This window comes from Podarcis gaigeae (genome assembly GCF_964106915.1).
Source record: "Podarcis gaigeae genome assembly, chromosome: 7".
Taxonomy (NCBI): Eukaryota; Metazoa; Chordata; class Lepidosauria; order Squamata; family Lacertidae; genus Podarcis; species Podarcis gaigeae.
Genome location: NC_139683.1, coordinates 41812396 through 41829101, shown reverse-complemented (window position 1 = coordinate 41829101; position 16706 = coordinate 41812396). Strand labels below are relative to the sequence as shown.

At 40.5% G+C, this 16706-nt stretch overlaps 1 protein-coding gene across 4 annotated transcripts in view; it reads left to right on the top strand.

The window, feature by feature from the left end:
• The window catches only part of ASXL3 (ASXL transcriptional regulator 3), a 101734-nt gene that overhangs the window by 28982 nt on the left and 56046 nt on the right, over nucleotides 1–16706 (top strand). The window contains exon 4 of one of the 4 annotated variants that reach the window (XM_083747514.1): nucleotides 1310–1374. The exons of the other annotated variants lie outside the window; for them this stretch is intronic. The gene's annotated coding sequence lies outside the window, so the exon portion shown is untranslated. The remainder of the gene's footprint in view (nucleotides 1–1309; nucleotides 1375–16706) is intronic. 4 annotated transcript variants of the gene reach the window in all.

The window sequence follows — 16706 nt, the reverse complement described above, 5'->3', positions numbered from 1 at the left end:
CTTGAAGGTCTTCATTTGCTGGCCTGGTTGTGAAGCGAAGGAGGAGAAACTGAGTTTAGGGATAAGACATGCAATGAACATGCCCTTGTTGCAATAAGAAAATAACCACTAGATCTAAAGTAATGAAAATAGATCCTAGCACAATTCAAATTCTGTTTTTAAAAGGCTTCTTAATTTTTTGAAAAATAGTGGATTGGCAATCCCCAAAGCTCAATGTTTTGCCTTTTGTGCCTGTTTTCTGGGACAGACCTCCCTCCATTTAGTACTACAATTTTAATTGCAACCTCACCATTCTATAGTTAGTTAAGTAGCTGTAGTGAAAAATGCATAAAGGTTAAGACAGCATGCATTGAACATATTTGGCTTGTTTGCACAGAAACCATAGCATGGTGTTAAGTGGAGGAGCCTCAATGAGCTTGAGTGAAGCATCAGACTTGTGCACTCCTCCTCCCTTCTCCTCCTATGCAGCTAGGAAGAGGATTTCTGCCAAGATTGCATTCAGTTTCAGATAATCTTGATTTAGTATTATTTGCAAATAGGAATCCTAGTTTAAAAAAAACAAAAATTAGGCTCACCATTGTTTGTTTTATTAAACCAGGATTCCTGGTTTGTGTGTAAAGCTAAGCTGAGATTCTTTGAAAGTGAAATAATTTTGATAGATGTCCTATGCCTTTCCACACGGGGGAAGAGCAGGGGATGAGAACCAGCCCAGTTGTTGTCAGCAGCCGAAGATGATCACCAACTTGTCATTGATCTCTGAAGAGCTTTTGGTTTGCATTGATTTGAAAGGCTTCATCTCTGAATACTAATAATAGGTTTTGGTACTTCGGTTCACTCATGCAATAATTTTAGGTGGGCTTATCATAGCAATCTCTGTCTAACCATACATTATCTTGGCTAAAGTTTATTCACTGTAATTATTTTTAAGAAGCTAAAGGTCTCTTTCATTGTAATCTTAATTTAGAATAATTGGGTTTAGATGTTAGAAATTACATTATTTTTGTTCAAAGTCAAACTGTAGTATGAATCTGCCAGACTTTATGGTTCACAAGTTTGTTTCTCTCTCATTTCATTAAAGCATTCAGTTCCACAGTTGATTGATTCTTTCCCCATGCCTCAAATATGAAGTACAGCAGAGAGAAAATTTAAAAAGAAAAAGACTATAAGCCAAAATAAAACCCGTACATTAACATGAACAAAATATTTGTTGGAAAATGCACACACATGATAGATCTATATTGTCTGAGACACACGTTTCAGGTTGTGTTTTGTTTTGTTTTTTTAATATATTTCCTGCTGCGACAATCAGTTGTAAAAAGATCCTCATCTGGCCAATCCTCTTCTCAGTATCTGGAAAGAAAAACAGCTTTTAAGGTAAACAGTTTTGGGACTGTAAAAGATTGGTGCTCTTTTTTAACTTTGCAAAAAATGTGCTTGGAATTTGAGAAGATGGTAAGAATGAAGAACGGTCTTTGTAGAACAATTATATATCAGGTTCAGCTGTGGAAAGGAAATGCTGGTAGTTTACCTGGCACAAAGTATACAGTGACCCAATCCTGCTAAACTTAGCTGTGAGGCTATTCAGACAGCCTTACTTCCAAACAAATGTGTATCATAAGTCCTGCTGAAACCCGCTGAAGAACCTACTGGTAGTTGTAACTGACTTGTTCCATTCCTTTCAATGGGAATTTGTCACAATTAACTAGCATGCTACGAACAGTGTGTTGCAGTGGTGGAAGACTGGCCGGTCTGCCTGCGTGCTTGAAAGCTCCTCTGCCCATATTCATTTGGATGTGACCACAGCAGGGTTACACTGACATCTGTGGCTCTGATAGGACAACTAGATACTACACAAATAAATTCCTAGGCCCTCTGCTGCTGCTTTTGTGCCATTACTCAGGGACAACAAAAGTAGCAAGAGACCCACCTCAGTGGCATGATTTATAGATATGAAGCAATCTCATATTTCTATGTGTGGTGGAAAAGGCAGAAAGTTGTGTAGCTATTCTTGTGCAAATATTAAAACACACAGCTCTGAAAGTGTGGACTATATTATAGTATGGAATATAAAGAATCTATATGTATCTATCTGTCTCAGGTGTGTGTGTGAGAGAGAGAGAGAGAGAGAAATTAAAAAGTGAAATATAATCCTTTATATATGAGAGTGATTTGATTTCTGTTTCAGCTTTGTAGACTTACAGTGGTACCTCGGGTTACAGACGCTTCAGGTTACAGACTCTGCTAACCCAGAAATAGTACCTTGGGTTAAGAACTTTGCTTCAGGATGAGAACAGAAATAGTGTGGCAGCAGCGCGGCGGCAGCGGGAGGCCCCATTAGCTAAAGTGGTAGCTCAGGTTAAGAACGGACCTCCAGAATGAATTAAGTTCTTAACTCGAGGTACCACTGTATTACGCTACTTCAAATCCATGCTCTTCAAGTGACTTTTGCTTTTTTGGGGCTAGCATTTGGTTAATAATATTTATAGCCGCAAAAGAACAACCATGTGCTAAAAAAAGCTATATTGAATACTGTGGCATTTCATGAATCCTGTAATTGTCAGCAGCACAAATCGCTACCATTACTATTATTGCCGCTCCTTTCAAGGATGGGTTGTTTCATGATTTTTTAAAAATTATACTTCAGAAGGAGGGGAAGAGAACCTAATATCTGTATGGTGTTGATGGGCCAATGTCAGGTGGATATAGCACATGTGGTTTATTATTTGGGCACAAAATCTCGGATACTTAAGGTACAATATTTATTTTATTTACTTCCTAATTGATTACACATTTTTTGTGTGAATTTCAAGGGCTTCCACATATAGACCAAATTCAGACCTGCTAAGGTTTAAGCAACTTGCTTCATCATGTGCATTTGAGTTCTTTGGAAAAAGGATGGTAATTGATAGCAATCAAGTAGTGATGTATGGAAGTGAAACCTGGACCATAAAGAAGTCTGATCGCCGAAGAATTGATGCTTTTGAATTATGGTGCTGGAGGAGACTCTTGAGAGTCCCATGGACTGCAAGAAGATCAGACCTATCCATTCTTAAGGAAATCAGCCCTGAGTGCTCACTGGAAGGACAGATCCTGAAGCTGAGGCTCCAATACTTTGGCCACCTCATGAGAAGAGAAGACTCCCTGGAAAAGACCCTGATGTTGGGAAAGATGGAGGGCACAAAGAGAAGGGGACGACAGAGGATGAGATGGTTGGATAGTGTTCTTGAAGCTACCAGCATGAGTTTGACCAAACTGCGGGAGGCAGTGGAAGACAGGAGTGCCTGGCGTGCTCTGGTCCATGGGGTCACGAAGAGTCGGACACGACTAAATGACTAAACAACAACAACATGGTAACTTTAGTAGTTGCATGGTTATGTACAAATGTCTATATTTTATTGTGACAATTAGAAAATATTTCTGACAAATGTTAGCCAACGCCATTAAAATCTACTTAACCATCATCTATCTTCCTGGTTGCTACGGAGGGTTGAAATTATGAAGCTGGCATACCAGTTCATTTGTCTCTCTAGTTCAGTGTTGTCTACTCTGACCAGCACTCACTATCCAGGGTCTCAGGAAAGCATCTTTTTCAGCTCTTCTACCTAAGAACCATTATAACTGGAAATGTTGGGGACCATATGCATGCGGTGCATGTATTGTACTACTGAGCCAAGACCCCTCTGTGGAAGGTGAACACAAAGACAAAAAGAGTAAGAGTTGTCACTATGGGAATTTCAGATCCTGGCAATATTTTCAGGCTTTTTTTCTTGCTGTCCATTTCCTCTTCATTATTAAAGCAGCAATCTGTTTTTACTTTTTCATTATTTTCTAAAAAACTAATACGATCTCAGAAACCAAGAGGGAACACTCTACATATTTGGGGAGGCAGCCTGTTGTTTCTGTTTGGTTCCTTCCTCTTGCTTTGCTCTGTATGTGGAACAATGATGCAAGATAGTTTTGAATGCACACTCTTATGAATTATGCACTAGTGGCCAAAATTGTGGAAAGCTTTTGGAAAAAGTGTATTTCCGAGATGTGATGGCTCATAACACCTGATTGGCTCTCTAAACACTTATACTCATCAGCTACATTCAGATGAAGGAAAGCTACTGCATATCAACCTAAGCAAGTTGTGTTTCCTTTTTCTGGTTATTTGGCTATAACTTTTGTTAGAATACAGATAATTGAACAAACTTTGTTTCACTTCATTCTTCATTGAATTATCTTTCCATTGATACATATTTTTATGGTATTACTAAAAAAAATGCTGGTGTTATGATCCATCAGACCTCAGAAATACACTTTTTCAAAAAGGTTTCCACAATTTTGGCCACTAGTGTATAATCTTTTGAATGGTCATAAGAGATAAGCAATGCCTAAGGATTATATATTCTCAGTCTGCAAAATATCAGGTGATAAGGTGACCTGGTTGGTTCAGTGAAATCTTGGAACAAGTTGCCCTGATACGATGTAATATATGAACCTCAGTGCTGTTCCATGTGGAAGCTGCTTCACAGAAACACTTTCTCCATGACGTCATCCTCCCACACAGTTTAATTTTGGGGGCATCAATGCACCACAAGTGAGCATATGAATTTGGGTTTCAGGTCTATTATTTTAACCAACCAAAGAGTTTATTGTATTAACCAAAGGCGACAACAATTTCATTACAATTTGCCAAACTGCAGACCATAACATGCAGCATACAGCAATTACATAATATAAGGCATCAATGATTTAAAGAAAGGGAGTCAGAATTCATAAGTATTGTCTGCTACCTCATACCTAGCTTAACTTCCATTAGACTTCTGAATCTCCAGCGCAATTTATTGCAATAACATCTTGCTCTCTCTTTCTAATCTTTCTTGCAGCCAGAGCATTAAGCACCACTTTATGTGTCATAAATCTAGTTACAGATAGGTAGCCGTGTTTGTCTGCCATAGTCAAAACAAAAAAAATCCTTCCAGTAGCACCTTAAAGACCAACTAAGTTAGTTCTTGGTATGAGCTTTCGTGTGCATGCACACTTCTTCAGATATGCACACGAAAGCTCATACCAAGAACTAACTTAGTTGGTCTTTAAGGTGCTACTGGAAGGAATTTTTTTGTTTTGTCATAAATCTGTTTGAGTCACACAAAAGAAAGTGAAAGTGTTTCTGCCATAGTAAGCCTGCTTCCAGGAATTAGCAAAGGTTTCAGGAAATGATCTCTTGGATCCCCATTTAATGGGGAGATTAGCAAGTAATGTACGGTATCTTCCACTTGAGGTTGGCCATATATGCAGAGTCTGTCATCATATGGAACCTTATTATAGCAGCCATCCGAGATGCTGTGGGCATCATTTGGAATATGTGCTCCATAAAGGCATTTCTTAATGCGGCAGGCATGAGTCTGTTCAAATAGCATGCTCTGAAATGCTCCATTTTCAGAAATGGGAAACATGGCAAGAATCTATAATTCCCGATTAAATGCAAATCCCTTCTGGATTCTATCCAGAAGAACCAATCCCAAAGTTGTCTCTTATACATGAACAGAGCAGAATTCATGTCTCAAAAGTAATAACTCTAAGGTTTTGACATATGGACTTCCAGTGTTGATTATTGCTCCATTTCATATAAAGCAAAGGCAGGAAAATGTTCAGTTGGAAGAGTTGCAGTTTGTTTGAGGTAACTTAGCTGGGCACAGTCAGCTCTTGCCTTGATTGTTTGCCATCCAGATTCTGTACATGAGAGAACTCCGGAAATTGTTGAAGGGGGGGGGGGGAATTGTTTCAGAAGCCATGTCTATTATTCAGATGAGGAGGAGGGGCGGGTGTGTGTATGTTAAACCTTGTAATGATGTGGGCTCCTTGTGTCATGTGGAAGAATAATGATATGTGACAAGTTTGAGCAAGTTAAAGTGATTGTGTTTCGAGATAATTGCATGAAAAAGAAAGTGTAAAGAAGCTTTAGGTTGACCCAAGAAAGCTGAGACTTTTATCTCATTACCAGTTCTGATACAGCTGCTGAATCTAAGGATGGCTGGGGACTCTGTGCCCCATCTGCTTAATCATTGATTTATTTCTGAGCTTTTGTCTGTTTCAGATGTTTCTTGACATCCAGGGCAGCAGAAATTCTTCAAAATTCCTTCAGTTGAAGAAAACTTATCACATTTATGATTACTCAGTCTCTTGTGTAGAACTATTGAAGACAGCAGTGTAAATGATCCAGTTTACCTAGGACTAGGTCATGATTTGAGAAAGACTGTTTAGCTCAAACAAGAGGATTCCCGAACAGAAGATTGCAGCTGTTGTAATCTTCCTCCAGTCCTGCTGCTGCTGCCTTGAACTAAGCCATAATTTGACTTAGTACGTCATTCAAACCTGGGTTCATGTTTTATCTGCTCCAGACAAACCATGAGCTGTGGTTTGTCTGGAGTGAAACAAACCATGAGCCTGAGTTCTAACAGCATGCTAATACAAAACATGTTTGTAGTTGTTTAGTCATGTCCAACTCTTTGTTACCCCATGGACCAGAGCACGCCAGGCACTCCTGTCTTCCACTGCCTCCCGCAGTTTGGTCAAACTCATGCTGGTAGCTTCGAGAACACTGCCCAACCATCTTGTCCTCTGTCGTCCCCTTCTCCTTGTGCCCTCCATCTTTCCCAGTATCAGGGTCTTTTCCAGGGAGTCTTCTCTTCTCATGAGGTGGCCAAAGTATTGGAGTCTCAGCTTCAGGATCTGTCCTTCCAGTGAGCATGTTTAGCTTATGTCAATACAACAGGACTGGGGAAAGGGTGCAGCGACTGCACTGTTCCTGAGGACTATATTTTTGCGCGTTAGTGCTATGCCATGGCTTTGGCTTAGCATGATGTGAGCACCAAACATCAGCCTCATTTCAGTTTCCTGGTGCCAGGCATGATCTGAATCAGCTGCTGCACAACTCACTGGCACCAGCTCTCCTCTGCATGCTCAAGCAAGCAATGAGTGTTTGGTGGTAAGAGCTGGGAGACAGTGGTGATTAGGTTGCTGGGCAGTGATGGCAGCAAATATTTTGCATGGGGCTGCAGATTATTCACTTGACAAGGAGGAAGGAGCAGGAAGGGAAACATGAACAGTAACTGCCAGTACTGTATGGGGAAAACAGATGTTGAAAAGCAGTGAGGCGAGAGACCAGACCAGTCCCATAATGGTGGTATGCATCCCTGGTCTTACAGTGTTGTGGTACTACATGAACTCGTGCTAGGCCCATGCAGAGGTGAGAACAGCCAGGTACACTTGCCCCAGGCATTGGAGGACTAAGTTGGCTGGGGGGTGCTGTCAGGGGGCCTGCTGGATTTATGCTGTCATGCTAAGAATGCCCCATGCTTCCCAGCTGACCAGGGACTTAATGGGTGATATGCCATGCTTGTCTGTATGTATTGCAAGGCTTTGATAGTAAAATCTGGACCTGCGTTATTGCATACTAGTGTGCAGAGTTTGATCAGATTAAGTGGTGGTGCTGCGGTGCTGCATCTCGTGAACAATACTCTCTCCAGGCCTCAGACAAGCTTGGCATGGGCCTGTCTGATGCAGTAGGGTCTTCTCATGTTCATATGTTCTTTTAATTTCTTTTTAAAAAACACACAAATCAATAATCCCAGAGCAGTTAACTTTCAACAATATTATGTACAAGATGGAAAGGCCTTGTTTTTATTTTAATGTGCTTTTCAAATCTACAAATATATAGAGAAGTGGTGTAGCATGAAAACAAAACATACCCCAGTTGTGGGACTAATAAAATTGTGGGAATATTTGCAATGCTGCCCCAGCAGATTTCTTTTCTTTTCTTGACCAGATTTCAGGACAAGGAGTCCTAGACCTAATTTAATCATGGCCAATGATTTTGATAGGTCTACTCTGCGTAACACTAGCATTGAATACCACCCTAAGTAAATGTATAGGACACACACAAACACATACACATATGAATAACACTGCATTGTGAAGATGTGACCTTAAAAGTAGCCTAGTAAGATAACAGATATAATTTTAAAAGATACCAAAACCCTACCAAATCCTAACATTTAATGCAGTGAATGGAAATGTAGATAAACACTGGGTTGGATCTTGACTTCACCACCATTGAGATAGTTCTGAAGCAATGGGAGGGGGTGTTGTCGTGAGGTGCAGGATGGGGGGGGCAAGATATGAAATGGGAGACAGTTCCAAATGTCAGGGGTCCCCCCACAAAATGCCCAGTTCCTTAATTGTACAGCAAAGGTCACCAGACTTTTTTAGCCAGTGGGCACATGGGTACCAGTCACAAAATAAAACAAAATGGCTGCAACACCTAAAAGAACAGAAAGAGAGATGGGAGCACAAAATGGTGCAGGCATCCCCCGCCCAGCATTAGTGCTCCCAACAAATGGTAAATAAGGCAGCTACACCAGCCACTGCCACAATCAGAAAGAGAAGCTCTTTGCATCTCTCCTTGGTTCATAATAGAAAGCAGGGTGGGTGACCAATTGTGGAATCCAGTGAAATGTGGACATGTTTCAGAGGGTTGTGTACCATGTAGGAGAGGCTAAGCCACTGGAAACAGGAACTGAGTAGGGAGAGCAAACAGCGAGAAGAAACAGTGCATTGTAGATTTTTGAGATTATATTTACAGAAGTTTTATGGGCAACGTAAGAGCCAGTGGTGGACACACTGTTGTCTGCAGGTGCCACATTGGTGACCCCTGTTATATGGAATGGTCCTCCTTATGAAATGCTGTCCTGCAGAGCACGGTGAGTATATAAGAGGTGAGACAATCTTTTAAGCAAGGGCATTGCGTCTCGTTTCACTGCTTGAGGTGAAATGGGAAGTACTGTGCTGCCCAGCCACTGCCACCACTGCACTCCCTTTGCTACTTAGGAGAAGCGGTGCTAGCATTAGCCCTGTTTTCCTTCCTGTGAGATCTCACTGATTTCCAACAAGCTCTCACTGAAACCTCATGATATCTCATGAGATCTTGCTGGAAACTGGCGCCAACGCCAGTGCTGCTTTTCCACTGGCACCATTTCTCCACCAGCCCCGCTTCTCCTGTGGTAGAGGTGGCAGGGCAGCTGGGCCTTCTCAAGGGCTTCACCCTGCCTTATGGTTGGGCCGGGCCTGCTTTTAGGTATTATAACAATATTTATTAATTAAAATAAACTTCAAATTGATTTTCTTAATCTGTAGATCAATCAACAGTAAAACTGATTAGTGTGGATAAACTGTGGTATTTTAAATATATAAACATGATCCCCAAATTTTTTTAAAGAAAATTAAGAGCTAAAAGGAACAGAATTTAGCTCATTTTTAAGGGTTTAGAGGTTGAAAGCCTTCCTTTACAGAATTAACTTTAAAAATGGATGCAGAACTGCTCAGCAAAATGATATTGATATGGATCATATGCACTTCCAACTTTCAGCGTAAATGAGACACTTTAAATGCTTGTTATATTTAAAGCTTGCTACTGGGGATATTCATATTACTCCCTGAATTTTACAGCTGGTTTTCTTTCTTGCTGTGAGATCAAATTGCTTTAGCTTCTCTTTGCTTATTCTGGAGCGGGAAAGCATTGCTGTAACTTGCTGAGAACAATTTTCCTTAATTCTGTGTAGGATATTATTGGAAGCAAGTAATTTTTAGATGAACTGTGTAGAAATCTCCATCTTGCATGTACAGCGAACAGTTTGACATACCTGTTGCATTATTTTAGTTTGAACTTTTAATTTTAAAAAGTACTTGGGGAAAAAAGGGGTTAGTCCAATAGGCAAAAATTAAAACATGCACACGAAAGCTCATACCAAGAACTAACTTAGTTGGTCTTTAAGGTGCTACTGGAAGGAATTTTTTTGTTTTGACTATGGCAGACCAACACGGCTACCTATCTGTAACTGGATGATACAAGTCATTGATTCTACACTCATAGCTGCTTCAAACTTCATGTGCCTTAGAAACAATAATTCACTATATAGCTTATTATGCTTACTGCTTATTGGAGTGTTTGAGCGTTGGATGGGGAAGATATTATTAAGGTCATTGCATTAAGTTTAAAAGACACTGTAATATATCTGCTGCTGATAAGTCAAACAAAACTTGTTGAACTGGAATATGAATTAGATATCATACTTTCATATACAGTACATGCATACTATTCATCTGAGTTGAACTTCAGGGGCCTTGTTCATATAGCTATCCGAAAATATATGTTCCTGTATTATCATGTCATAACCTTGTAACAAATGAGTCTTTAAGATGCTACAGTAAATCAAATCTTTCTCATTGTGCTGAAACATAGCTATTGGTGTTAATGTATTGTTATATTTTACTCCTTGGGGCTGCTACTCCTGTTTCCTTTGCTCGCCCACACCACCCATCCAGCCCTCTTGCCAAAATTACTTCCCTCCCTTAGAGTTCACCCAAAGCCTCTTATTATTATCCTCCTCCTCCTTCCCTTACCCATGGGGAAGTGTAAAGGAGAAGGGCAGGGAGGAGCCAGCCTGGGGATCTGGCTCCTGGAGGCAGTAGCCCCAGGGCTGGCAGCCTGAGAAGCCAGTGGAGGTGATGGGGCAGGCAGCTGCAGCCTGTTATGGCTTTCCCTCTGGGACTCACCTGGGCTGCCCATCCACCAGGTCTTGTCACTCTGTAGTTTCCAGTGCCACCTGTCTGTGGTCAAGCAAAGTGCAGCGTGACAGCATTCTTGCATTTTTATGTGTGTAGAACGACAAAGGTTCTGCCTTGTAAATGGATCATTAAGGTGATAGTCAACTAACTCCTGCTCAGGTGAGTCCCATTTAAGTTACTTAAATTTCAACTCTTGAGTATGATGAACACTGGATACCCAGGGCTGCAGTCCTGTCAGCTTCATTTAACTCAATGAGACCGTGTGATGAGTTTTAAGGGGTTTTTGGGGGGATGAGGTGTTGCTTAAAATATCTTTCTGTAGTATTACAAGTTTGGGTTCATCTCAGGAAGTATTTGTGCTGCCTGAATATTTTTGGTTCATGTAAAGAATGGCCAGCTGCTTTCGGTGTGAACTAATGAACGGGCTCACAAGTCAGTGAAGCACCCAGTGACATGAGCATAGCTGAATAGGGTGTGGCAAGGTGTGTAGATTAAACTGGAAAGCATTGTGGATTATATGCCTGGGTAAACAGAAAATTTGGCTAAAAACACTGATTCAACCCTCCTGAAATGAATCCAAGGTTTTCTGATCTTTGAAAGCCCTAAGACGTTTACATGGTGTTTAAAAAATGAAACAGTAGGGGCACAGCCACACAAGTCTCTCAACATAGCAACATAGGGATGTGCCCTGTACAAAGGCTGACCATTGGTCTCTCTAGTTGACCATTACCACTGTGCTGACTGGCAAGCAGATCTCCAGAACTTCAAACAGGGGTCTTTGCCAGGCATTCCTAGAGATGTTAGGAATTAAACCTGGACCTTTTGCATACAGAGCACATCCTGTGCCACTGAGTCCTTCCCCATAGACTCCAAATACTCCAGACAAAAGAAACACTTTATATTTCTCAAAGAGAGAGATTTTCCTGGGGGTTGGGGAGGTTGAAGAAAAAGAAATTTTGTAAACCTAAGGTAGAACTGAACAGCTGTTTTCTCATGGGCTGCAAAGCTGAGCAATGTAGCAAAAGGGGGTGGGAAATCGGCTTGATTTCATCTCCTGCATTTGGGCTTTCAAAACGTTTGGGTTTGAAATCGGTAGAGTAACCTTCTAGATCAAAATGCTGTTTCACCAGGTAAAGCACTTATCTTAACTAATAGGATTCAGAATGATGAAAGGTTGAGGAAATTTATCTTGGCATGTTTTCTTCTGATGTTAGGAAAATGTTAAATGCCTTATCTGATTTTAATCCATACAGTACAGCATACTAATAACAGGCTAGGCTGTGCAAGCAGAGTGACTTCATTACAGGCAGATTCAATATATCAACACTTAAAAGGAAAAAAAAGCCAATGTACAATATATCCCTTCTAGGTATATTTCTCTAAGGTACTTTCTCCATCATTATATGAGGGGCTACATACAGCTGAAATGACAGGAAGGAACAGCTGATCTTGCTTCTCACCATGCCATCAGCTGGTTCCGTTACAATATAGAAGAGATTCAGAGAGCAGTCTCAGCTTTGTCAGGGGACCAGGAGATTAGAGCTGAGATTGGAAGATGAGGGCAAAATGTGTCTGTGGGCCTGTGGCAAAGATCAAGAGGAGGCAGAAGTGATTACTATAAAGACAATGCAGGAATCATCCCTAGTTTTGGTGACTATCTTCAGTTTATTTTTCTGCAGTTGGTGAGCATTGAAATTTTTTGGGAGACAGAGACCTGATTTGTATGTAATGCTAAACCAAACCATGGCTTTGTGTGGATGGGCAAAGATATGGGTTCCTAGAGAGAAGATCACAGCTGTTTGCCTTCACATTACACAAGGATCCAGGCTCATGGTTTATCTTGCTCCAAACAAAGGTTTGTTCTATGGCTTACCTCCCATGGTTTGTCTGGGGGAGGTGCCTGGGTTAGGACACAATGCTAAGCCAAACCATGGCTTGACTCACAGCAGTGTGGAAGCAACAGGACTGGAGGAGGAGCAAAGCAGCCATAATCTTATTTCCGAAAACCTGCATGTTTGCATGGTCACACAAAGCATGGTTTTGGCTTTGAGTTGTGTATGAAGTGGGCCAGAATTTGTTCTGTGGGGCTGACCCTGTCATACAGGAGGATGAGTCAACCTGATTTAGTCAGCACCATGAGGAGGGAGAGGTGATGTGGTGCCTGAATGGTGCAATGAGGCTTTCTAGACATCATTTGGCGAGGCATTTGGGCTCTAGGTAACAAAATGTTTTGCTGGGTTGGCAATGCTGGCGGGGCTTCCCTTAGCTCAGTCTAAGGTTTTCTGAGAAAAAGGTAAGAAGAGATAAAATAAGGGTGCATTTGCAGTTGGGTACATTTGCACAATCTTTTTGTGGTTTTATGTAAAAGATTAAATGCTCCCTATTACAGTTTACTCTACTGGTGCTTATTATGAAAAGTTGCTGATACAGACAAGTGCTGTTACCCATTTTCCACAGCTTTGCTGCTGCTGCTTTTTTAACCGGTAATGTGAACAAAAGCATTTCACAAAAATACCTCTGGTACAGTGGGATTGCAGTGCAGTAACTTTTGGTATTCTAAACATTCTGTGCAGAAACTGGTTATGCAATTAAAAATGGAGCCTTTGAAATGATAGTAGCACGGATGATTTTTAAGCATTGCTTAGGAAAGTAATTTCTAATTTTGCTTATTATTAAAAAAGCAAGAAAAGATACTTGGAAGCTACTTCAGCAGGACAAACAGTGCCTTTTACTGTTTTGCTAGCAAAGCATTAGCCTTTGGGGACTTTTCAACTTTATCGTTCTATAAAACCTCATTTAATTTTCAAATGGCCACTGTAAAGCATTCTTTACTGGTTTTTTTTTCATGCTATGTATAATAGCAACACTTTTGACTGCCAAGAGTTTATGTTGTCAAAGGGTTCTCTGTGCTCATCTCAACAATAGTCATTTATTTTCCCTTGTTCTGTTTTTACCTTCTGGCAAAAAAAGGGCTGCCATATCTTTTATAGTGCTGTTTCTGGAAACTATGCCAAACGCAAATAGCATTTTGTGGAAATTATCACTTGGATCTTCCCAAACAGAGAATGAGAGAGGTGAATAGAATGGATGTTTTAAATATTTTTAAAATGGGCATTTCTCCAAAACCACATTTTTACTTATTTATTTCTAAAGCATATACTCTGCCTCCCAGCGTAAGTTAGCAGGGCTGGACTTTGATCCTTCAAATTTCAGTGGCGATTTGTAGGAGGCCAAAATTCAGTGCTGCTCTGCCTCTCACTTTCTGTTTTGCTCCCTTCACTATTTCATGGTTGCAAAGCCATGTGGTGCCCTCTAGGCTCGGCACTCAGTGCTGCAGAACTGGTTGTGCTGCCCTAAATCCACCTTGATAAATTAGCATTATGTAAATTAGCTTACAACTGACCGTGTACTTGCTACTATTAAATCCAGATCATTAAAGAGCATTGTTAGTGCAGTTTTCACAGTAGAGATTGCACTGGTTCAGTTCAGATGATTTGGAGGTCCCATCAAAACAAACAATAGTTTGCTGCAGTGGTGGCTGGTAACATTTTGGTTTGGTAGGCTGCAATTTTTCACTTTGCTGTTTTCATCGCAAGAGCACTTATTTAGGAAAGTGTGCCATTACACATGTTACAGAGTGCCATTGTCTCCTCCTTTCTACCCCCCCCCCCAATGAATTATTCTCTGCACTTCTATGGACAGGTAAAGAGTTTTCATGAAAGAGGGCCCAAGTTTTCATGAAAGAGGGCCCAAGTATGATTTTCAGACAAGATTGATTCCATACCTCTTGTTTAGAAATTAAGCTGCACCGTATGACATAAGTTTTTTTAATCCATCTGTTGCCCAAAAAACCAAAGACACAAAACTTTTAAAAAGATGAAAACTTGCTTCCACTTGCATAGTTTTCTTCTCTCCCAAAAGCAATTTAACTATTCATTATTCAAAATACTTCTGTTTCTATTTTTTTTAAAGTATTCCACCCCATCCAAAAAAGATTGTTTAATTTGAGCCGTGGCACATCAGAGCACATCAAAACATATTTTAAATGCATGGCTCAGTGAAGTTAATGATCTCTGTCCATGTGGAGAGTTAATATCCTCCAGGTTTGGATAAGGATGTGGAGTCACATTCAGATAGGCATAGAGCCCAAACATTTCATTGTGGAACTTCCTTGAGAAACTCACAAAATAGCAAGGTAGAAATAATTGTGACATCATTTCCCAACATTCAAGATATATTACCCACCAGAGGTAAAAGCTCTCTGAAAAGCTAGTCATGGGTTCAACCAAAAATTCCAGTTTGACTCCAAAAAAAGTAACCAACTAATCCCAGGCTGAAACTGAGGCAAGGGACAAGGGCTGCCTGTGCAAAGCTCCAAATAAGCCGTGGGAGGCAGGCAGCCTGACCTTAAATAACGAAGCGCTGCCACCCACCTAATGGACCAAAAGGCTCCATGTAAGAGGGGGTGCTAATGTGTTCCCTGTCAAGCGGCCATTCCGACTTTAGAAGCGCCTTTGGTCTAGTCCAGCAGGTCTCTTCTTATGCCCTTGGCAAAATTCACCACCCCCTTCTGCCCTGATTGTGAGGCAGCAGGAGTTTCAATAGTAGCACATCTGCCATGCCAGTCCCCCCAACTCCATTTACGATCGCTCTGTAGATAGAGGTTATTGTTGTATGGAGGTGCTGTATAGCCACAAATGCGAAAGCACTATTATTCAGAAAGCCAATTGGAATTATGCCTTGCTAGGGATTTTCAAAAAAACCAGGTAGCTTATACAGTCCCTGCTTTGTTTAAATATCATTTACTGTGATGATTTTTGACCCATACAAACTGTAAATAACCACACATATTTTAAAATAATAATAATAAGGAATCCAAACACTGTATGGAGTACAGTGTCTTCCTGCTTACAATTATCTTACAGAATATTTGCTATGGTGTGAACTACCCCCTCCTTCAGTTGTGAGCATAGATCAGCCCTGAAAGATTTCTGGTGGCTGGCAGAACCATCCCAGACGACCCCTTTCTTTTACATTTTAATCGTAATTGTAATACTAACACAATCAGCATATATTTTTGTGTCTACAGGTGTGCACACAGCCTTTCCTCCTGCTGCTATACATAGTCCTTCCTGACCAACTAGTAAAACTGTAATTCTCAGGAATTTTTAGGATTATAAAAATATTTTAGTTTCAATAGATTTTAACATTAATTTTATTTTAAAAGAACTTGAAAGCCCTTCTTTTTGCATCGTATGTAACTTGATGCCTTTGTTAGAAAATGATAAGCATTCAGTGATTTTGTCAACCTCGAGCTGTTCTTAGAGAACAATCCTATGCATATTTACTTGGGAGTGAGTCCCACTGTGTTCTTTGTGTCATTAGCATGTGTTTAGGATTGTACTCTAAGCCCTGTAAGTGATCTCTTGTGTACAGAGAGCTGTGGAGCATTATTTTTATTGCACAGGACAGTGCCATTTCTGGAAAGCTGTGTATTCAGTGCAGTTGTAGAAGACTTTAATCTGCTGATAATGTTTAAAACAAGGTGTTGGGTACACCGCTAAGCGCCCATTAGGATAAAGAAGGATGCTGTAATTAAAAGTACTACTGCACCTTTGAACAAAATTCTGTCCTGATTTCCTTACAGTGTTTTTCATTGTGGAACCCATATAAATAAGTTCTGTTTGTACTGATTTCCTTTCCTTCAGTTCTTTTTTTTTAAAAAAAATGCAGTGTAACTCAATTCAGGAAGCCTGGTTCCCGCCCTGCTCTGCTTTGATTACCTTAATCAGCTCCTGCTGCACAGCCCAGCAGAGGGAGCTCAAAGGCACCAGATGCTAAAGGCTTTTTTCCCTGCAAGGGAGCATGAACAAAAGCTTGAAACAAATAGTGCATTTATTTGTAGGAACCCGGCATGCAGACCATCTAAAAGGAAGAGAGTTCAGAATTAAAATAGGTTTTGAGAAATACATGATTGCAGCAGATACGTTGATGGCTTATTTAGAATTAGGGAGGAATTCTGAAATATTGTCTAACTAGATTTTTGTTTTTTGTTTTGTTTTCTTCCATGTTTTGCATCTGGTGGGGTTCTGGCA